Source organism: Rhinopithecus bieti, unplaced genomic scaffold (assembly GCF_001698545.2).
Source record: "Rhinopithecus bieti isolate Rb0 unplaced genomic scaffold, ASM169854v2 scaffold_38254, whole genome shotgun sequence".
Taxonomy (NCBI): Eukaryota; Metazoa; Chordata; class Mammalia; order Primates; family Cercopithecidae; genus Rhinopithecus; species Rhinopithecus bieti.
Genome location: NW_016816334.1, coordinates 782,621 through 805,880, shown reverse-complemented (window position 1 = coordinate 805,880; position 23,260 = coordinate 782,621).

The following is a 23,260-nucleotide window of genomic DNA, read 5'->3' as shown; positions in this document are numbered from 1 at the left end:
TGAAACATGGGGGTTCATGGTAACTGAAAAACAACTCACCATTTTACAAAACTTTGAACCGGATTGGGCTGCTTCTGTGGTTACAGAATCAAACACATCTGGATGTTCACTCTGTGGAAGATGAAATAGTTGACATTATTATGATTGCTATTGTAAATTTGGTGAACATGTTCAAAATTGAAGATAGATTTGTTTTTGTGGTGGACGATAGGAATGTGCATTTTGGCGCTTTACATTATCATGGTACCAGCAGTGTTCCTGCTAAATTAAGAAATTCATGAATCAAAAATGAACTTGGAATTGACATTTCTGAGCACATAGTTCATAACTGCATTTGAATAGGCTGCAATTATCTACTGATCAAACAGCTGTAGCTGACAAAATTTAAAAAATATTTTTATATATAAATATAGTAACTGAACTATACATGATACTGTAGCATAACATACATACTTTCTTTGCTATTCTTATCAGATTTTTAAAATATTTGATTTTACAAAACACTTTGTTAATTTTCCTGTTTGTGACCCTTGTAAATATTTATTGAATTTTGCTCAAAATCAATGGAAAATCTTTAATCAAAATAGTTATGTAGGGTGTTAAAAATTTTAATTTTTGAATATGTTAGCAAATTGTGATTACTAAACACTAAGCTTACAAATAGAAAGGCTTTGAAATCTCTACCTACAAAATCAAGAGAAGAACTCAACAAGTAGACAGCGAGAGGGCAGAATCTGCAGAAGGTATAATTTTGAAATTCTAAAGTTATGGTTTGGAATCTTGATTGTAGGAAGACTTTTTCATGGTGCATTTATGTGTAATTAGATAAATGTAGATTCTGTGCCTTGTTAAAATGTAGCATCTAGCTTTAGCAATATTTTTAAAGGAATCATAAATATAAATAACGTATTAGTAAATTTTATATGGTAAAAACATTTGTTGAAGAGAGATACTTTGAAAGACTACCTATACAAATACTTGGGCTGAAATATTTACATAATTTAATCAAAATTTAGAGTTGGAAACTCTTCATTTTGTAGAATTTTCACTGAGCTTATGAGGTACATCAATAATTGTAGAGAGATAATTTTCGTGTTTAAAAATATTTTAGGATACTGAAAAGAGTCAATTGAGAGTATCAACATATAAGAACATTAATTATATAGTTCAACCCTGGTCAAATTAGAAGGCAAAATATATTAAAAATTTTAAATAATATCCTTTTTAAAAATACATTATTTTAAAAAATACCTGTGACATTATATTTGGTACATATGAGGTCAGAAAACTAATTAAAGTAGATGAATGTATACCAAACTTAAAATTGCTTATAATCAATATAAAGACTTTATCTTGTTTTAATACACATTGATACACAAAGATATATAGCACTTCAATTTTATAAAACGTTTTATCCAAAATTTGCTTTTGACTAGAATCATTCTGGTAAATGAAGCCTTTACTTGGGTCAAATGGAGCAACTGTTTTAATAGAACCATTCTTTTTTTTTAATAGAATCATTGTATAAATATACCAAGAAAATAAAACTAATTGTCAGTATCTATGTAAATATCCTCAAAGTGTATAATTTTCTTATTGCATTATTTCTTGTGCCCCTTTTTATTCTCAAAATTTTCTACTTTGGACGTTAAGTTCTATCTTCACTGGCAAACCTACTTGACGGAGATCTAGCCTAGATTGCTGTGTTGTTTTTGTTCTTATAGGATATATTAACTTCCCTGTAAGTATTGTGACATGATTACTATGGCAGTTTTACAATCCAGCTTCTGCTTTGCTCAATCCTTGTTTCAAAAAAATTAAACCACGTAAGCCAGACTTGTCTATTTGTGTCTAATTTGTCTGTATAACCTATTTTCCAGCCTTTGATCCCTGACCACATTTACAATTTAAATGTGGAAGGAGGTAGTAATGAAATCTCTAGACTGAAAAACTGTCATTCTCCATATACCTTCACTTCCAATATTCTTGAGACTCAAGAATAATCTCAAGGCACTCGCTTTCTCCTGGGGTATGTAGAATGAAACTGCGATACATGCCAGATTGTGTTCTTGTAAGCATACAATATCATGACAGATATCTCCAGAGATTATTAACAAGAGGACACTGATAGTACCCCTATGGCTGGAGAAATGCAAAGAAGAGATGGTATTACCAGAACCCAAAACTAGGAGAAACTAGACCCAGGGAGGGTGAAGATGTTCAATGAAAACCAAAATGTTAAAAGAGTTGCAGCTGCTGAAAGGAAACAAAGCCACTTAAAGGAGATTTATGGGGTGGGAGAACTAACCTAGTTTTTTCACCTCCAGCCTTCTAATTATCTTCCAGTGCCCCCTTTGATCAAAGCTACCACCTGTGTGTACATGTATTGTATACAAAGATTATTTGCCTGTACACACAGATCTACACAGAGATAACCTTTGTACATAATGCATGTTCCCAAAGATAAGATTGGGTCTCTTCAATGGTCACCATATTTACGGTAAAATATGGCACATGAATATAACTGTCTGGCAACTCCCAATAGTACGGAACAACAGTTACTGATTTTCAAAAATGAAAGTATAATAGCCAACCACTTTATTCAGAGGCCTTCACTCAGAATCTACTTATTTACTCTAATTTTGCACATAATTACGCTGTGTGCTAATTGAAAGCTGACACGATTAGCAATTTAGTAAGGTAAAATGAACTGTCAGGTGTAGGCAAAGACAGATCCAAAGTTGGAATATTTAGCAAACTAACAATGAGGAGAACAGAAAAAAACCAAACAGTAAAGTTCAGACAAAATTATTTTAAAGTTTTTCTGTGGTGGTTTAATATGGAAAAACCATCTATCAGACACAACTTGAGAGCCCCTGAGGGTATGCCCCTGAAGCTTGAAATCTTGGCATTTATTGATGTTGTTAAAGGTGAACATGAATCACTAAGAAAAGGTTAAATTATTCACAATATCAGCTGTTGAAATGGGGAGAATTTATAAATGTTATACAGATCTGTAGACTCAAGTAATGCCTGACCCCAGTGGAAAACTAATGCTTTTGAATTATTCATAACATCTTAATACAATATATGTGGTAGATTAGAGTAAGATATATAAAAACATTAAATGTGAACAAGAAAAATTATTGTGAACAAGAAAAACAGGAAATGCTGTGCAAGCGTCTCTTAAACACATGCCCCCCCACACGCACACACCTTATAATAAAGAATCCAAAGGTAACATTAATCTATTCCACAAATATTTAATGAGCACAAAATTTTCAGACAAATTTTGAATATGTTTTCTTTGCTTAAAAGTGGACTTAGTTTCAAAAAATCTTCTCAGAGTGTAATTATAAAAAGCTGAAATAGCTAGATGCATTTTTAATTACATCATTTATTTTAGATTGTCTTGGATATATGTAACTGGTCACATGCATAAGCCTGACATTTTACTTTGCTTATTTACTGATACTAAAATAGTTCGTTGGGGGCATATTTGTTAACTGAATAGATTACATTTTAAAAATATGGGAAATTTGGCAAGGATGTCAGGTAATTTAAAAAAGAAGAGAGGTGAAACTAGTATTTGCATATAATGGCTAAAATATCTACAATGTTTATAAAATATATTTTGTGAAGATTTTTGTAAAGCTAGAATAGAAAGTCAGATAAGAGGTAACACTAGAAATTGAGTTCCTACCCCCATACCTGCCACCAAACTTACCACCCAAAATAATCCTTGTAAAATTATTTTGTATTCCTCTGCGTATTTCTGGAGAGAAAGCCTTTAGCTTCCATTAAATAGAAACCCTCCAGGCCGGGCACGGTGGCTCACGCCTGTAATCCCAGCGCTTTGGGAGGCCGAGGCAGGCGGATCACGAGGTCAGGAGATTGAGACCATTCTGGCTAACACCATGAAAACCCATCTCTACTAAAAATACAAAAAATTAGCCCGGCGTGGTGGCGGGCGCCTGTAGTCCCAGCTACTTGGGAGGCTGAGGCAGAAGAATAGCGTGAACCCGGGAGGCGGACCTTGCAGTGAGCCGAGATCGCGCTACTGCACTCCAGCCTGGACGACAGAGCGAGACTCCGTCTCAAAAAAAAAAAAAAAAAAAATGAAAAGAAAAAATAAAAAGAAAAGAAAAAAACCCTCCAAACAGTCAAGCAGCATTGAACTAGTGTAACTGCACTCTGTTCTCTCAGTATCTCAACCAAAGTTACACTAAGAATCACTGCTGAAAATACGTCATTTATGGGTTTGGTCATTTGTATGTTTTAATGTGTTTATTGATGATTAAATTGTCACCATTATTTCTCTCAATGTCTAGACAAGTTTTAGTGAGTGACAAAAACAATTAAAATCATTTTAATGTTCTTATGTCATATTTGCTAATGGATATAAAATTCCAAGTATAATATTCCAATGAGCTAAAATTCAGAGTAGCCCTTAGGGGAAGGATATAAAAAAAATGACAGCTCTTCATTTGTAAAAGTTAAATGGTGGAAAATGGAATGGCATTTTTAATAATGTATAATTTAACCAATGAGTGAGCAAAGATATTTATCTCACAGAAAAGTATATTTTATATGTTAAATTTATACCTATCCCTGAATAGTCTCAAATCACTAAATATGAAAAAAAAGTAAATTTCTGAAAGGTCCTTAAATAAAGAAATCATAGGCTGGGTGCGGTGGCACACGCCTGTAATCCCAGCTCTTTGGGAGGCCAAGGCGGGTGGATCACCTGCGGTCAGGAGTTCGAGACCAGCCTGACCAACAAAATGAAACCCCGTTTCTACTAAAATACAAAAATTAGCCGGGTGTGGTGGCATGCGCCCGTAGTCCCGGCTACTCTGCAGGCTGAGACAGGAGAATCACTTGCACCTGGGAGGCGGAGGTTGCCGTGAGCCCAGATAGCACCACTGCACTCCAACCTGGGCAATGGAGCGAGACTTTGTCTCAAAAAAAAAAAAGAAAGAAATCATAGAAGACAAGTATATTAAACTCACCTTCCTCTCTCTCTCTCTCTGTCTCTCTTCTCATTTGCTTTCAAACCCCAGCTCTCATTTTATTCTTGGGCTACAGTCTATGTGCTACAAAATCTAAAGTTCTTGAGGACAGTTTACTACATACATTTCATCTGGTGCTGATTTTAATTTCTTATCAATGAGTAACAAAATTATTTAATCTATACTTATAAATTTATCTATTTATTTGTGTTGCTAAATACAGTGGGCTATTGTCATTTTAGGCCTGAATTTTTTTGATGAACCAATGTTATTGGAATTGAAGATATAATAAGTAGATAACAATAAGCACAAAATAGGAATCAGGAATCAACTCATCCTAATGTGTTTCTTCATTAAAATCAAAATTTAAGACCCACCAATGAAAACATTTTATCAACTTTATGCTGTAGCATTCTGAATTGTATTACAGATCATGGAATTCAGGTTTATTTCAAATGGTATCATTAACAAATGGGTAAATTTTAAAGGAAGTATACACAATTGAAAATCCTTACGCTGCATGAAAATTGAGAATTGAGTGAGAAAACTAGAGATGGGCTTCACAACTTCTTGACATTTATATTTATATATGACATCCATTTATGTAGAATGTACTAAATGACAGTCACTATATTGTGTTCTGAAAATTAATCTGCTCAATGACCTGATGAGGTATGCAATATTGCCCGCATTTTATCTGTTCAGAGGAGTTAGCAATTTGTTAAAATTTACAGACAGTAAATAGGTAGTGACCGAGGATTAAAATCAGGAATATATGATGATGAAGTTGATGATTGTTATTCTACTCAAGTTAAAATTTTCAGCATAAAATAACTAGAACATATACTGATAGAAAATGAGCCACAGTAATCTTAATTTATGTTAGTAGAAGAAGGGGCTAGAAGCTATACTGGCTGTATTTCACATGGCTTTCTGTCTTAGCTGACTCTGGAGGTCCAGTGGTTGTCTCTTGTTATTTCTTCTTATGTTTTTTTTTCTTGTTATATTTGCAATGTAAATGATACTGGATGAGGAAGACAGGTATTTTGATAGCCAAACAAGCATTTATTAAATTTAGATTCAGCTACCAATATTAACTGAGCATCTATGATATGCTGACACTAACAATACTAGAGAGTTTTCTATGCATGATTTCATTCTGGCCATATAAGTCCTTCAGTGGTATTAATGGTATTGGTTCTGTTTCCTATATCCAGGTTGCCTAGCATTCTGACTCTAAGGTTATCTTTCTCTCTAGCTCTCCATCGCTGACTCTCTGTCTCTCTGTCTCTCTCGTTTCTTTCTACTTCTCCCCTCCAACTTTTAAGTTCCAGGGTACACATGCAGGATGTGCAGGTTTGTGACATAGGTAAACATGTCACAGTGGTTTGCTGCACAGTTCAACCCATTGCCTAGGTATTAAGCCCAGCACCCATTAGCTATTCTTCCTGATGCTCTCCCTCCCCCTGCCCATCTCCCATGACAAGTCCCACTGTGTGTTGTTCCCCTTCATGTGTCCATGTGTTCTCATTGTTCAGTTCCCACTTATAAGTGAGAACATGTAGTGTTTGGTTTTTTGTTTCTGCCATTAGTTTGCTGATGATAATGATTTTCAGCTCCATCCATGTCCCTGCAAAGGACATGACCTCTTTCCTTTTTATGGCTGCATAGTACTCCATGGTGTATACATACCACATTTTCTTAATCCNAAAAAAAAAAAAAAAAAAAAAAAAGAAAGAAATCATAGAAGACAAGTATATTAAACTCACCTTCCTCTCTCTCTCTCTCTGTCTCTCTTCTCATTTGCTTTCAAACCCCAGCTCTCATTTTTATTCTTGGGCTACAGTCTATGTGCTACAAAATCTAAAGTTCTTGAGGACAGTTTACTACATACATTTCATCTGGTGCTGATTTTTAATTTCTTATCAATGAGTAACAAAATTATTTAATCTATACTTATAAATTTATCTATTTATTTGTGTTGCTAAATACAGTGGGCTATTGTCATTTTAGGCCTGAATTTTTTTGATGAACCAATGTTATTGGAATTGAAGATATAATAAGTAGATAACAATAAGCACAAAAATAGGAATCAGGAATCAACTCATCCTAATGTGTTTCTTCATTAAAATCAAAATTTAAGACCCACCAATGAAAACATTTTTATCAACTTTATGCTGTAGCATTCTGAATTGTATTACAGATCATGGAATTCAGGTTTATTTCAAATGGTATCATTAACAAATGGGTAAATTTTAAAGGAAGTATACACAATTGAAAATCCTTACGCTGCATGAAAATTGAGAATTGAGTGAGAAAACTAGAGATGGGCTTCACAACTTCTTGACATTTATATTTATATATGACATCCATTTATGTAGAATGTACTAAATGACAGTCACTATATTGTGTTCTGAAAATTAATCTGCTCAATGACCTGATGAGGTATGCAATATTGCCCGCATTTTATCTGTTCAGAGGAGTTAGCAATTTGTTAAAATTTACAGACAGTAAATAGGTAGTGACCGAGGATTAAAATCAGGAATATATGATGATGAAGTTGATGATTGTTATTCTACTCAAGTTAAAAATTTTCAGCATAAAATAACTAGAACATATACTGATAGAAAAATGAGCCACAGTAATCTTAATTTATGTTAGTAGAAGAAGGGGCTAGAAGCTATACTGGCTGTATTTCACATGGCTTTCTGTCTTAGCTGACTCTGGAGGTCCAGTGGTTGTCTCTTGTTATTTCTTCTTATGTTTTTTTTTCTTGTTATATTTGCAATGTAAATGATACTGGATGAGGAAGACAGGTATTTTGATAGCCAAACAAGCATTTATTAAATTTAGATTCAGCTACCAATATTAACTGAGCATCTATGATATGCTGACACTAACAATACTAGAGAGTTTTCTATGCATGATTTCATTCTGGCCATATAAGTCCTTCAGTGGTATTAATGGTATTGGTTCTGTTTCCTATATCCAGGTTGCCTAGCATTCTGACTCTAAGGTTATCTTTCTCTCTAGCTCTCCATCGCTGACTCTCTGTCTCTCTGTCTCTCTCGTTTCTTTCTACTTCTCCCCTCCAACTTTTAAGTTCCAGGGTACACATGCAGGATGTGCAGGTTTGTGACATAGGTAAACATGTCACAGTGGTTTGCTGCACAGTTCAACCCATTGCCTAGGTATTAAGCCCAGCACCCATTAGCTATTCTTCCTGATGCTCTCCCTCCCCCTGCCCATCTCCCATGACAAGTCCCACTGTGTGTTGTTCCCCTTCATGTGTCCATGTGTTCTCATTGTTCAGTTCCCACTTATAAGTGAGAACATGTAGTGTTTGGTTTTTTGTTTCTGCCATTAGTTTGCTGATGATAATGATTTTCAGCTCCATCCATGTCCCTGCAAAGGACATGACCTCTTTCCTTTTTATGGCTGCATAGTACTCCATGGTGTATACATACCACATTTTCTTAATCCAGTCTGTCATCGATGGGCAGTTGGGTTGATTTCATGTCTTTGCTATTGTGAACAGTGCTATAGTGAACACATGTATGCATGTATCTTTATAATAGAATAATTTATATTCATTTGGGTCTATACCCAGTAATGGGATTGCTGGACTGAATGTATTTCTGCCTCTAGGTCTTTGAGGAATAGCCACACTAGCTTCCACAATGGTTGAACTAATTTAAACCCCTACCAATAGTGTAAAAGTGTTTCTTTTTATCTACAACCTCTCCAGCATCTGTTTTTTGACTTTTTAATGATCACCATTCTGACTGGCATGAGATGACATCTAATTGTGGTTTTGATGTGCTTTTTTCTTATGATCAGTGATGTTGAGCTTTTTTTCATATGTTTGTTGGCTGCATGAATGTCTTTTGTGAAGTGTCTTGTCCTTTGCCCACTTTTTAACGGGGTTGTTTTTTTCTTGTAAATTAGTTTAAATTTCTTGTAGATTCTGGATTAGACCTTTGTCAGATGGGTAGATTGAAAAGATTTTCTCCCATTCGGTAGGTTGTATGTTCACTCTGATGTTTCTTTTGCTGTGCAGAAGCTTTTCAATTTTTGCTTTCATTGCTATTGTTTTTGGCATTTTCATCATGAAATCATTGCCTGTGCTTATGTCCTGAATGGGATTGCCTAGGTTTTCTTCTAGGGGTTTTTATAGTTTTGGGTTTTACATGTAAGTCTTTAATCCATCTTGAGTTAATTTTTGCATAAGGTGTAAGGAAGGGGTTCAGTTTCAATTTTCTGCATATGGCTAGCCACTTCTCCCAGCACCATTTATTCAATAGGGAATCCTTTCCCCATTGCTTGTTTTTGTCAGGTTTGTCAAAGATCAGATGGTTGTAGGTGTGCAGTCTTACTTCTAAGTTCTTTGTTCTGTTCCATTGGTCTATGTGTCTGTTTTTGTACCAGTACCATGCTTTTTGGTTACTGTAGCCTTGTAGTATAGTGTGAGATCTGTCAGCATGATGCCTCCAGCTTTGTTGTTTTTGCTTAGGATTGCTTTGGCCATTTGGGCTTTTTTGTTTCCATATTAATTTTAAAATATGTTTTTCTAATTCTGTGAAGAATGTCAATGGTAGTTTAATGGAAATATCATGGAACCTATAAATTACTTTGGGCAGTATGGCCATTTTCGTGATATAGATTCTTCCTAGCCATGACCTTGGAATTTATTTATTTATTTGTATCCTCTGATTATTTGGAACAGTGGTTTGTAGTTCTCATTGAAGAAGTCCTTCACTTCCCTTGTTAGCTGTATTCCTAGGTATTTTATTATCTTTGTAGCAATTGTGACTGGGAGTTCATTCATGATTTGGCTCTCTGCTTGCCTGTTGTTAGTGTATAGAAATGCTAGTGATTTTTGCACATTGATTTTCTATGCTGAGACTTTGCTGACGTTGCTTATCAGGTTAAGAAGCTTTTGGCTGAGACGATGGAGTTTTCTAGATACAGGATTATGTCATCTGCGGACAAAGGTAATTTGACTTCCTCTCTTCTGAAGGGGTGGCCTGCTCCTTCACACCTGTGGGCATTTCTTGTTAGGTGGAACGAGAGACTTGAGAAAAGAAATGAGACACAGAAACAAAGTATAGAGAAAGAAAAGTGGGCCCAGGGGACCGGCGCTCAGCATACAGAGGACCCATGCCGGCACCGGTCTCTGAGTTCCCTCAGTATTTATTGATCATTATCTTTGCCATCTTAGAAAAAGGGAAATGACAGGATAGTAGGATCATGGTAGGGAGAAGGTCAGCAGTAAGACATATGAATAAAGATCTCTGTTATATGAATAAGTTTAAGGAAAAATGCTGTGCCTTGATATGCATATGCAAACATTTCCTTAAACCTTTTTAGTGCATAAAGAGCAGCATTCCCATCTTCAGCCCTAAGGCAGTTTTACACTGAGATGTTCCATTGCCCATGGACGGGCAGGAGACAGATGCTTCTCTCTATCTCAACTGCCAAGAGGCCTTCTTTCCTCTTATACTAGTCCTCCTCAGCACAGACCCTTCACGGGTGTCAGGCTGGGGACGATCAGGTCTTTCCCTTCCCACGAGGCCATATTTCAGACTATCACATGGGGAGAAAGCTTGGACAATACCTAGCTTTCCTAGGCAGAGGTCCTTGCGATCTTTGGCAGTGTACGTGTCTATGGGTACTTGAGATTAAGAGAATGGTGATGACTTTTCACAAGCACAAGCATACTGCCTTCAGGCACTCCTTTAACAAAGCACACCCCGCATAGCCCAAAATCCATTAAACCTTGAGTCACTACAGCACATATCTCTTGCAAGGACAAGGTTGGGGTAGGGTCACAGATTAACAGCATCTCAAATACAGAACAAAATGGAGTTTCTTATGTCTACTTCTTTCTATATAGACACAGTAACAGTCTGATCTCTTTTTCTTTCCCCCACATCTCCCTATTTGAATACCCGTTATTNACCCTTCACGGGTGTCAGGCTGGGGGACGATCAGGTCTTTCCCTTCCCACGAGGCCATATTTCAGACTATCACATGGGGAGAAAGCTTGGACAATACCTAGCTTTCCTAGGCAGAGGTCCTTGCGATCTTTGGCAGTGTACGTGTCTATGGGTACTTGAGATTAAGAGAATGGTGATGACTTTTCACAAGCACAAGCATACTGCCTTCAGGCACTCCTTTAACAAAGCACACCCCGCATAGCCCAAAATCCATTAAACCTTGAGTCACTACAGCACATATCTCTTGCAAGGACAAGGTTGGGGTAGGGTCACAGATTAACAGCATCTCAAATACAGAACAAAATGGAGTTTCTTATGTCTACTTCTTTCTATATAGACACAGTAACAGTCTGATCTCTCTTTCTTTTCCCCACATCTTCCTATTTGAATACCCGTTATTTTTTTTTTTTTTTCTCTTTCCTGATGGCTCTGGCTAGAACTTTCACTACTATGTTGAATATGAGTGCTGAGAGAGCATTGCTGTCTTGTGCCAGTTTTCAAGGGGAAATGCTTCTAGCTTTTGCCTATTCAGTATAATAATGGCTGTGATTTTGTCATATATGGCTTTTATTAAATTGAGGTATGTTCTTTCTATACCTAGTTTATTGGGAGTTTTTAACATGAAGAGATGTTGAATTTTATTGAAGGTCTTTTCTGTATCTATATAATCATGTGATTTTTGTCTTCAGTTTATGTCATGAATTATATTTATTGATTTGTGTATGTTGAACCAACCTTACATCCTGGGATGAAGCCGACTTGATTGTGGTGGACAAGCTTTTAGATGTGCTAGTGGATTCAGTTTGCCAGTATTTTGTTGAGGATTTTTGCATCGGTGTTCATCTGGGATATTGGCCTGAAGCTTTCTTTTTTTCTGTATCTCTGACAGGTTTTGGTACCAGGATAATGCTGGCCTCTTAAAATGAGATAGGGAAGAGTCCCTCTTTTTCAATTGTTTGGAATAGTTTCAGTAAAAATAGTACCAGCTCTTTGTATCTCTGGTTGAATGCAGCTATAAATCTGTCTGGTCCACTTTTTTTGGTTGACAGTCTATTTACTACTGCCCCAATTTCAGGACTTGTTACTGGTCTATTCAGGGATTCACCTTCTTCCTGGTTCAGTCTTGGTAGGGTGTATATTTGCAGGAACTCATCCATTTCTTCTAGGTTTTCTAGTATGTGTGCATATAGGTGTTCATATTATTCTCTGATGGCTGTTTGTATGTCTGTGGTTTCAATAGTGATTCCCTCTTATCATTTCTGATTGGGTCTCTTTGGCTCTTCTCTCTTTTCTTCTTTATTAGTTTAGCTATTAGTTTATCTATTTTATTAATTAAAAAAAAAAACACAGCTCCTGGACTTGATTTTAAAGAGTTTTCATGTCTATCATCTTCAGTTCAGCTCTGATCCTGTTTATTTCTTGTCTTCTGCTAGCTTTGGGATTTGTTTGCTCTTAGTTCTCTAGTTCTTTTAGGTGTGATGTTAAGTTGTTAACTTGTGATCTTTCTAGCTTTTTAATGTGGGCATTTAGTGCTATAAATTTCCCTCTTAACACTGCTTTAGCTGCATTCCAGAGATTCTGGTATGTTGTCTCTTTGTTTTCATTAGTTTCAAAGAACTTGTTGATTTCTACCTTAATTTTATTATTTACCCAAGTGTCATTCATGTGCAGATTGTTCAATGTCCATGTAGTTGTGTGGTTTTGAATGAGTTTCTTTATCTTGAGTCCTAAATTGGTTGGGTTGTGGTCTGAAAAGCCATTTATTATGATTTCAGTTCTTTTGCATTTGCTGAGGATTGTTTTACTTCCAAATATTTGGTCAATTTTAGAGCAGGTGCCATACAGTGATAAGAATGGATATTCTTTTGTTTTTGGATGGAGAGATCTGTTGATATTTATCAAGTCCACTTGATCCAGAGCTGAGTACAGATCCTATAAGCCTGTACATTTTAAAGCAGTATATCATCACCAATTGTATTGCTCTGCCATATCTTGAATGAAGGCAGCCCTGCATATTTTTGAAACTTGTCTGCTGACTAACAATGTAGGTGAGTAGTAGATGCCCTATATATTTTGCAGCACTGCTCCACTTAACATTTCACTCTTGCCTTAACTTTTGGCTTACTATCCTGTTCCTTAATTTCTTACCTTTAGGTTGATATTTGGTCACCATGGTTTGACACTTGGATCTCTCTTAAGAACTTGATTTGACTCCAATTCTTGTGAAACATTTCTGAAAGACCTTTCCATATGTTAAAGTAATTTTCAATGACAAAACCTTCATATACTGAGTGTACTATCTCATTTCTTCTGTAAATATAACCCTGAGAGTTTGTGTCTTGTCATTTAATGATATTAGAACAGTGCAGTGTGAAGTGTATATTATGGAGTTTAAATGACATTTTAAAAAATGATTATGTAACAAATTGAAATAGTTTATTCAATTAGTGAGTGCTATAGAATATAAAATGGATCTATTAGAAATGCAAGTAGTTATTTTTAGTAATAGTGTCATTATTACATGCTGTATCATTGAATATTATACTCTCTTGAACTTAGTGCAAGGAAAGTGTTAAATGTGAGTGTGCATGTTTAACTAGCTTACGTCCAAAGAATTTTAGGCCAGGCTCTAGTATTGAGGGATTTGACCGACCTGGTCTTTGACTTTTGACAAATAATCGTTTGAAATATGTAAAATGTCTAACAATTTAGTGACACGTAAATGACTGTCAGTTCTGAGGTAATCTATCTTTCCTAACAGGCTCTCCATTTAATGTGTGAACTACCACGTAATGATCACTACCAGTACAGTTAAATGCTTTTATAATTAAATCGATATTGAATGGACTTCTTTATCTTTTCTAGGCACTTTCGTGCTATGTGTTTAAACTCTATGTAGTTTGGAGTATTATCATGTGAAATATGTGAGACTGGAACGGAATCATGTTCTGTGGCAGGCGGAAATATATTTTTGCTGAATAAGTAGGCATTGAATTGCATTCATCTATCTAATTACATAACTTGAAATGCCAGTTTATGGCTTGGGAAAGATAATACCTTTTTGAAATCTATGGAAAATATTATTATAATATAGCTTGTTAAATAATATAGAAATGCTTATAATGATCTCTTTTGCTGTACTATCTGCCTAAGTACTCCAGGGAAACTGATTTATGGTGGTTGAAAGCAATGTGATTGTGGGATATTTATTTATCATTTGTAAGCCTGTGAAATGGAGCAAATAATAGAGTTGTTTCAAATTTAAATGTGAATACGTGTAGGCAAACTGCAGTACAGTGTTTGATGACTAATATTATGATCTCTTTTTCTTAATCTATCAACATAAAATTATGCTGTGATTCTACTGAGGAAAACTTTATAAATGTACAACATTTCAGATTTGGCCTACAAATTAGAAAACAGATATTCACTAAAAATTTATTTTCTTTGCAAAATTATTTATATAATATTTCCTGTTCCACAATGGTCTATGTTATAATTCACCCTGAATTAGGTTATATTCAAACATGTTAATTTAACTGTACATAGTAAAATCTCCACAATGGTTGTTTTGGAGCCAGTGCTTTTTCTTAAGACTCCAGATTCTCTTTCAAAAACTATAGGATAGATTTATTAGCTTTAATAGAATAATATAAATATTTGAATATGTGTAACCTAAAAATATATTTACAAAAAATGTTTTTGTAGATACAATTTATGGCTCTATTTTACAGTCATGGATGAATAGATATTTCTAAATCTGTTATACAAACAAGTAATAGTTGTTGAACATTTGAGTTTTAAGTGTTCAAACAACTACTAGTTAGCAGACTATTAAGGTGTAATGGGTAAATTATTATCTGTAATTGGCTTATTCTTAAACTTGTATTCTTTTTTTTCTTTTCTTTTTTTTTTTTTTTTTGAGGTGGAGTCTTGCTCTGTTGCACAGGCTGGAGTGCGGTGGCACTATTTCAGCTCACTACAACCTCAGCCTCCTGGACTCAAGCAATTCTCTTGCCTCAGTCTCCTAAGTAGCTGGGACTATAGGCATCTGCCACCATGCCCAGCTAATTTTTGTAGTTTTAGTAGAGACAGTGTTTTACCAGGTTGGCCAGGCTGGTCTCAAACTCCTGACCTCATCACTTTGTATTCTTAAATGTCACTTGGGTTTTTTTTATAATTGGTGGGATTGTCGTATTTTTAGAATTTCTACCACCACAGCTTGTGTCTCATGAGATTTAATCTGAAATTACTATCCCAAATTTCTGAGATGTTAGAAAGAAAGAAGAAAAAATGAGATTTCCTACATTGTCACAGTTCCAAAGTTTCCAGAAAGTAAAAGCTCAGAAATATCACTATAAAATATTTTAAGTGATTACTAAAATATTATTTGGTGATAGGAATTGCCAGAAACAAATGGACAGATTTTGTTTTTCTTTTCAATCTAGCACAAATACAAATGTATTAAAATATACTAATGTTTTTGATATATCTGAATGCAACAAGGGACTGGAATGCCAATGTGTAGCCTGTGACACTCTATTCTTTCATTGATAGGGATAAACTGGTTCATTTTTTTTTTTCTTTATAGAAGTGTACTCTAGTCTGAATCTTTCATTCTCTCTAACTTGCATGGGCCAGGCACTGTAAACCCAGAAATAACAAAATGTAACTCAGTCCATTTCTATGACTGAATATGCAAACCTGTGAGCCAAAAATCAGCTTCTATCTCCCCAGTGAGTCGGAATGAAAACACAGAGAGAAAACCTTGGCTAAGGGAAGGAGTGAAAGAAGCATTGTACCATTAACTGAGACATGAAGACTTGTACCGTATTTTCTTAAAATTACCTGGACAAAATGGAGGTAATTAACACAGTGTCCAAAAGAAATACCATTTACATAGTTTTGTTTAAAAAGTAATCTATTTGCTATCTATTGACATAAGTAAAAATCTTTGTTGATTACATAAGGTGAGTATGAATTCTTAATGCTATATCACTGTAGTTCACATATAACATATTTCTGGCTATCTTTGAGTTCTATGTTGCCTTGTGGAATTTAGAAAAGAAAAAAAAAGATCATTGGTTTTGATATTACATAGTTCAAACTCTACCTCTGCCATTTACCAGTGATGGAGTACCATTAATTTTTATGAGCTTCAACTTTTAATTTATAAAATGGAGCTTTTGAAGGAGTAGTGTGAGTATATAGTTGTAACAGCCTCTCAAGTTACTTCTATGCTATAGTGGTTATTTCTTTGTTTTGGCTTATTGTCAATTCATTATTATTATTATTATTATTTTTACATTTCAAGCTAAATCTTGTGAGATTCATTAGAATGTTTTATCTTATACTGATTCCATGTCAAACTGGACTTACCAGAGATGACAGAACCACTATATTAAAATATATATTTTTTTCCTGTAATAGTCGTGTGTTTGCAAAACAAATGGGTATTAAAAAGAAATAAAGTACCAATAACCTGAGCATTAATTGTGTGCCTCCAACCTAATAAGTGTGTAACTTCTCTGGGTCACAGTTTTCTCACTTGTAGAATGAAAATAATAAAAATATCTGTATTGTCGTCTCACAAGAAGTTATGAGAATCAAGTCAGATTTATTTAAGATGCTTCTTAAACTGTAAATCAATGTGCAGATTTAGTCTGTCCTCTATATTCATTTGTTTTTCAAGTAACAATTTCATTTTTGCAGAATGATTGAATATTGGTCATTTTTTTTTACATTCTTGACATACTTTTTCATATCACACTGGATCTTTCAAAATGGCTGGCAGTAGTTAGGAGGGCAGCCTGTTGCCTAGCAACAGTGTTTTCTGAATACCCGAACACATGTGTGCACTACTAAACTATTATTCACACTTACCAAACAAATCTGTGGCATTTCTACAGCTAATTATGTGAACAATAATTTGATGACCATGACTAAGAACCATGGGTGTTATAACATGGGTTAACAACTCTTAGACAATTTTTAAAGAAATTGTATTTTATCTATTCATCGTAATTATAATATTTTATTTTTTGTACTAGACATCTCTTTCATTACAGTCATTACTGCGTATCAGTAAGAGCTAATGTCCCTGAATTTCACAAACATCTACAAAATTGTATGTTTTCTATATATTTGGCAAGTATTCAGCCTTACTAAATATATACTTGTAATAAGAGCAATAGTCAAAGCACAGAGTTTTATTTAAACTGTCAAATAATTAACCTTCACAATAGATGTATAAACAGGCCCTTTATTAATAAATTTGTCATTGGTTATTGCTGATTTTAGAAATGAATTCAAATTAAGCTAACATAAACCCTTAGTTTTACTAAATGTCATAGTGAATAGTTTTGTTCATATACATAAATATTAGTTTGTTAAACAAAGAGAACCCTCTCATAATTTCTTTGGGGTTTTTAGTACTTGTAGTTTTTAGGTTCTACTGAAGCACGCTTTTCTCAAAGTGACCATGTAAATCACTGAAAGTGTGCAGGCATTTGGAGTAATCGATGTTTCTCAGTAATCAGTCTGAAAATAGTTCTGACAGTTCACATTAGAGCTAATTAGTTTGTGGCTATGTTAATTGCTGTAAGACTAGCGGATTGTTGCCTTGGGTTTGTTACTTGTTCTTTTCCAAAACCTTTGAAGCAATTATAATATCCATTTGTAAAACCTGATATAATACTAGAGACAAGTGATACCTTGAGATTTTGCATTTGCACTTTAACATCTTATAATACGGCATTAGCAAGATAGAGTATTCCTTGATGCCTTAAATTCAGGACATTAACTTTGGTTTATAAAAACTATGATGGTGTCTAGATTCATCTAAAGTTTCTTTCTCTTTGCTTGAGTCATCATATGACTTTTCAAAAAATGAAATCCTATATTTTATGTGTAGAGTCTTGTTTTCACACAGCATTCAAGAAACACGTGCAAATTATTTTTTTGCCACTTACTGTGATATTATTCCCTTGTGCTACTTCAGGAACAGAATGGTTATAATAAGTAGAGATTTGGGGAGTGGAAGAATTAAGAATGATGTTTCTTGGCATGCAACTTCTTTTTATTTGAAAATAGAGACCAGGTCTTGCCGTGTTTCCTGGGCTGGTCTTGAACTCCTGGGTTCAAGCAGTCCTTCCACATTGGCCTCCTGAAATGTTGGTATTACAGGCAAGAGCCACTGTGCCAGGCCTCATGCAAAGTCTTAATATTGGTTGATCATAAAGTAAAAATATTGTAACAGTGCTATCTCCATGTCTGAACATAAGGCATATATATCTCTTTCCTTTTTTTTTTTTTTTTTTGAGACGGAGTCTTGCTCTGTCACCCGGGCTGGAGTGCAGTGGCCGGATCTCAGCTCACTGCAAGCTCCGCCTCCCGGGTTTTACGCCATTCTCCTGCCTCAGCCTCCCGAGTAGCTGGGACTACAGGCGCCCGCCACCTCGCCCGGCTAATTTTTTGTATTTTCAGTAGAGACGGGGTTTCACTGTGTTAGCCAGGATGGTCTCGATCTCCTGACCTCATGATCCGCCCGTCTAGGCCTCCCAAAGTGCTGGGATTACAGGCTTGAGCCACCGCGCCCGGCCATACATCTCTTTTCAATCAACAATGCCACATAAGAGTTTTCACTAGAAATCTTAGTATAAAACAACATGCTACTCAATGAATAACAACCATTATTTGTTTTTTAGAGAAATGGAAAAAAAATTAAAAAACAATTCATGGCCATAACCATTTGAAAAGATGTGTTATGCTACTGTGATTAGGGGACTACAAGCGTAAAAATAGTTACATACTTATTTTGGAACCCATAGGACTGGAAAAATATAATTTTCTAACAATCTCAGGTTTTTAGATTTTCTGGGAAACAACAACTCTACTACACTTTTAGTGGGGATCGAATGTATTGCCATCATTTTAGAGGCTGTTAACTGAAAGTATATACACTGTGACCAGCAGTTTCGATTGTAGGTATCTGCAAAAGAGATTAGCACATATGCTAAAGGAGATAAGAACATAGATGAATTGTAAACAAATTAAATGTTCATTAAAACGGAAAAGGATAAGTAAAGTGTGGTACATTCTTATATGAAGAAACAATCCACCACAAGCAGGATTTAGCAGAAATAACAAGCTGCAGGATCAGGCCCCTACAGAGATAAGAGGTATAGGAATGATGAAGTAAAAAAATATAAAGTAAAGCTACTGTGTTTAAAGAATAAAAGGTGGAATTTAAAGTATGACTGCGAAATAAAAGCCTGCCAAAATTCACAGCTAGATTTCTTTAAAAAAAGAATCTAATAGAATTTCCAGAAATCAAAACAGTATATAGCAATTGAAAGAAAAGCAACTTATTACAGAGTTAAAGTTGTAATTAATTGAAGAGAGAGCAGAGAAAATTTATTCAGAATGAAGATGAGAAAAAAAGAAGTGGAAAAAGCGAAGGTGAAATTTGAGCAAATCTAGATTACAGAAAGACAGTCCACTATGTCAAAAAGGGTTCCAGAAGGAGATAATAAGAGGTAGAAAGCTGGTATTATGTGATATAACAGCTGCTTTTCTGCCCTAGAATTTGTTAAAGATACAAATCTTCAGATCAGAAAGGTTCACATATCTCAAGCAGGATAATTTTTAAAAAGTCATACCTAGACTGTAGTAAAACTGAAGAACCCAGAAGACAAAGGAAAGAATTTTAAAACCAACCAGAAGAAAACAAGACTGATTACTTAAAATTTGACTCTTAACATCGCAACAGTAGAAGCTGAAAGGAAATGGCAATGATATTTTTCATGTGCTGAGAAAGAACATTCAACCCATAAATGTAAATTCAGAAAGAGTACCATTCAGTAATTGAGATGGAAGACTTCCCTGGACCCCTTTGTGGGACTTGTCCTGGGTGATGGCTCATTTTCTTCAGTCACTGCACTCAAACCCCTTGAAGGAGGTGGAGCATGCAGGTGAAGGGGAGCACGAGGGGGCCGGGGTGGGGGCTAGTGCTTTTGGGCTCTGGCCCTACTGTAGTATCTAGGGGTGTGTTACAATTAATACTCTTTTAGCAGTTGCCATCAGTGGAGGACTAAGTGTTAACCAGCTCAGTGGAGAGTCAAGGTGACAGCCTTTTACACCCTGCCCTCTTGGTACCCAGGTCCTTGTCTGGTGTCCAGGAAAAATCAGGTAATACGGACTTGAAGGATGGTCAATGTGGACGTTTTATTGAGTAATGAAGGTGGCTCTCAGCAGAATGGGGAGCTGGAAAGGGGATGGAGTGTGAAGATATTTTTCCTCTGGAGTTCGGTAGTCCCTGGCCAGACTCGTCTCACATCGTCCCTAGCTGAACTCCTCTTGCCGTTCAAATGCTTCTTCTCTTCTTTCCTTCTCTGCTGCACTGCTCTGCTGCTCTGCCTCTCTGCTTCTCTGCCACTCTTCTGCTCGTGGAGCTTGGGGTTTGGGGTTCTTATGGATAGGAGGATAGGGGTGTGGGGGGCCAGAGTGGTCTTGGAGAAGGCAACATTCAGACACTGTATTGATTTGTTTTCATGCTTCTGATAAAGACATACCTGAGACTGGGAAGAAAAGGAGGTTTAATTGGACTTACAGTTCCACATGGGTGGGGAGGCCTCAGAATCATGGCGGGAGGCAAAAGGCACTTTTACATGGTGGGGCAAGAGAAAATGAGGAAGATGCAAAATGGAAACCCCTGATAAAACCTTCAGATCTCATGAGACTTATTCACTACCATGAGAACAGTATGGGGGAAACCACCCCCATGATTCAGATTATCTCCAACCAAGTCCCTCCCACAACACCTGGGAATTACGGGAGTACAATTCAATATGAGATTTGGGTGGGGACACAGAGCCAAACTGTATCATGTGCGAAAACCGGAATGTCTGTTCTCATTTAGGACCACAGGTTCAAGTTTGAGGGTGGAGCCCTCACCAGGGCTCCCACCCTCCTGCCTTCTGTCCATATCATAATGACACTGGAGTAAAGGTATTGTCAGACAGCAAATACTGCGAGTGTTCATTACCAACAAATTCTTCCTAAAGGAACTTTTACCCTTTGCAGGGGAGAAAAGATCACAGATCTGGCATACTAAAAGGAAACGTCAACAAATAAAATGGCACGTTTCTGAGTAAACTGAACAAACATTTGTTGTATAATAATAATAAATATATCTAGTTTGGAGGGTTAAAATCAAGCTAGAATTGAAATCCTGGAGAACAACATAATCATTGTTAAGTAGTCTTAACTCACTTAATAAAAGACATTATCAAACATCAATTAAACTGCTTTATATGAGATATAGCTGAAATATGACGTGAAAGGAGGATTCAACATACGTGGGTGGAAAAATCTACATCAAGTATAAATCAACTAAAGATGGCCATTGGAACCATACTCATACTTCACAAAATAGATTTTAAAGCAAAATATTAAAAGATAAAAGAGGGTACTATTTTGGAAAAAAAAAAGTTTCAATACATAAAGCTTTAAAATATATAAAGCAAAATCTACATAACTTCAAGGAAAAATAGATGTATCCATTATTACATTCTTAGGAAAAAAAACGAGATTAAATTATTTTTTAAAAATTAAGAAGGATTTAAGATTTAAACAGCTCCATTAACAGGTTTTATTCTCGTGGACATATATAGCACCATGTACTCCAAAACTGAAGAATAAATATTCTTTACAAATTTTGTAAACATTTTGCAAAAATTGATGGCAGAAAAGGCTATAAAATCTGAATAAATAATAAAATGCCAGTATTATACATCATTGTTGTCTGATTGAAATAGTTATAGACAGAACCAATACACTGCCATTTGTGAGTTATAAAAATGGAAATAAATTTATATATACTAGAAATATATTACAAAAATGGTGTTATTCTGTATATTCAGATATTTAAAAGGCATATTTCAAATGATCATGGTGGAACTGGCCCCCATAGAACTGATGTTTATGATTTATTCTGAATAAACCTAGGAATTGACCTTCCCAGTCTTACAACTGTTACATTTGTCTTATCTGAGTTCTTTTCTCAGGAAACCAAGTTTCAGGCCTGCCAGATGGTATCAAGGAACTGAAACTTACTGATCATCAAATATGGACAATGAGATGGCCAGACCCTTCACTTGTCTTTATTGCCTAACTGATTACCTGCTTACTGTTAGCCAGTTCTTCTTCCTTACCCCTCCATAGCTGATCTCCCATTTCTTCACCTGCAGCACCTAAGTAAAGCCTTCTTCTCTGGCAGTATTCATTGCCTCAGTGATTGGCTTTCTCTACAGTGAGCAGCAGGACCTAAATGAAACCTCTAGAGTTTCAGTAACAATGGATCCAGGGAAAAATAAATAGGTAAATTAGAAAATATTTGATTTTGAAAAATAATAAAATTATGCTTGTCAAAACATATATAGGATTAAAGTATTATCTTAATAATTTTTTTTTTTCTAAAGAAGGAATGAGGGTGGAAAATAGAGGCTAAGAAACCAAACTGAGAAAAAAACTAAAATAGAAAATGTTATAGAAATATTTTCTAACTTAAGAAAAAAAAACCCAAAAGTAAAGTAATAAAAGAAAATTTTAATACCATAAAAGAAATTAACAAATAGAAAACAAATATGTCCTTGAAAGGATGAACAAAGATAAAACCAATTCTTTAAAATAGAATGAAAATAACTTCTGATGAGACTAATCAATAGAAAAGACAAAACTAGAAATGAAAAAATCATATGTAAAGAAGCAGCAGTTATTTAAAAACACAACAAAGATAATAAATTTGCTAGTCCCACATTGGTTAGTAGAGAAGCTGCTAAATTCATATCATATAGTCCACTTTGCTCTTTTAAATCTGCTCTGATGAACTTTTTACAAGATAATCTTCCCCTGGAGTAGTAAAGGTAAACTCCCTGTAAATGTAATAGGGCAACCAGGCACATGAAATCATAGGATCTGTTTTTTTTTCTTTTGTTTTTTTTTTTTTTAAATATTATTCTCTTGCTTTTAAATATTTATCTTTTTTGTTGATGCTATTAGGCAAATGATGCTGCCTGTAAACCTATAACTCTGGTTATATGATAGATAATTAGGTTATTCATTTTCTTTTAAATGAGAACAGATGTTTATTTTCTTTCATTTATCCATAAAATACCTGACATTCTTTAATTTTCTTTGACTGCTTTGGATTGTCCTACTTAACTTCTATCTTATATACTTCTTGTTGGA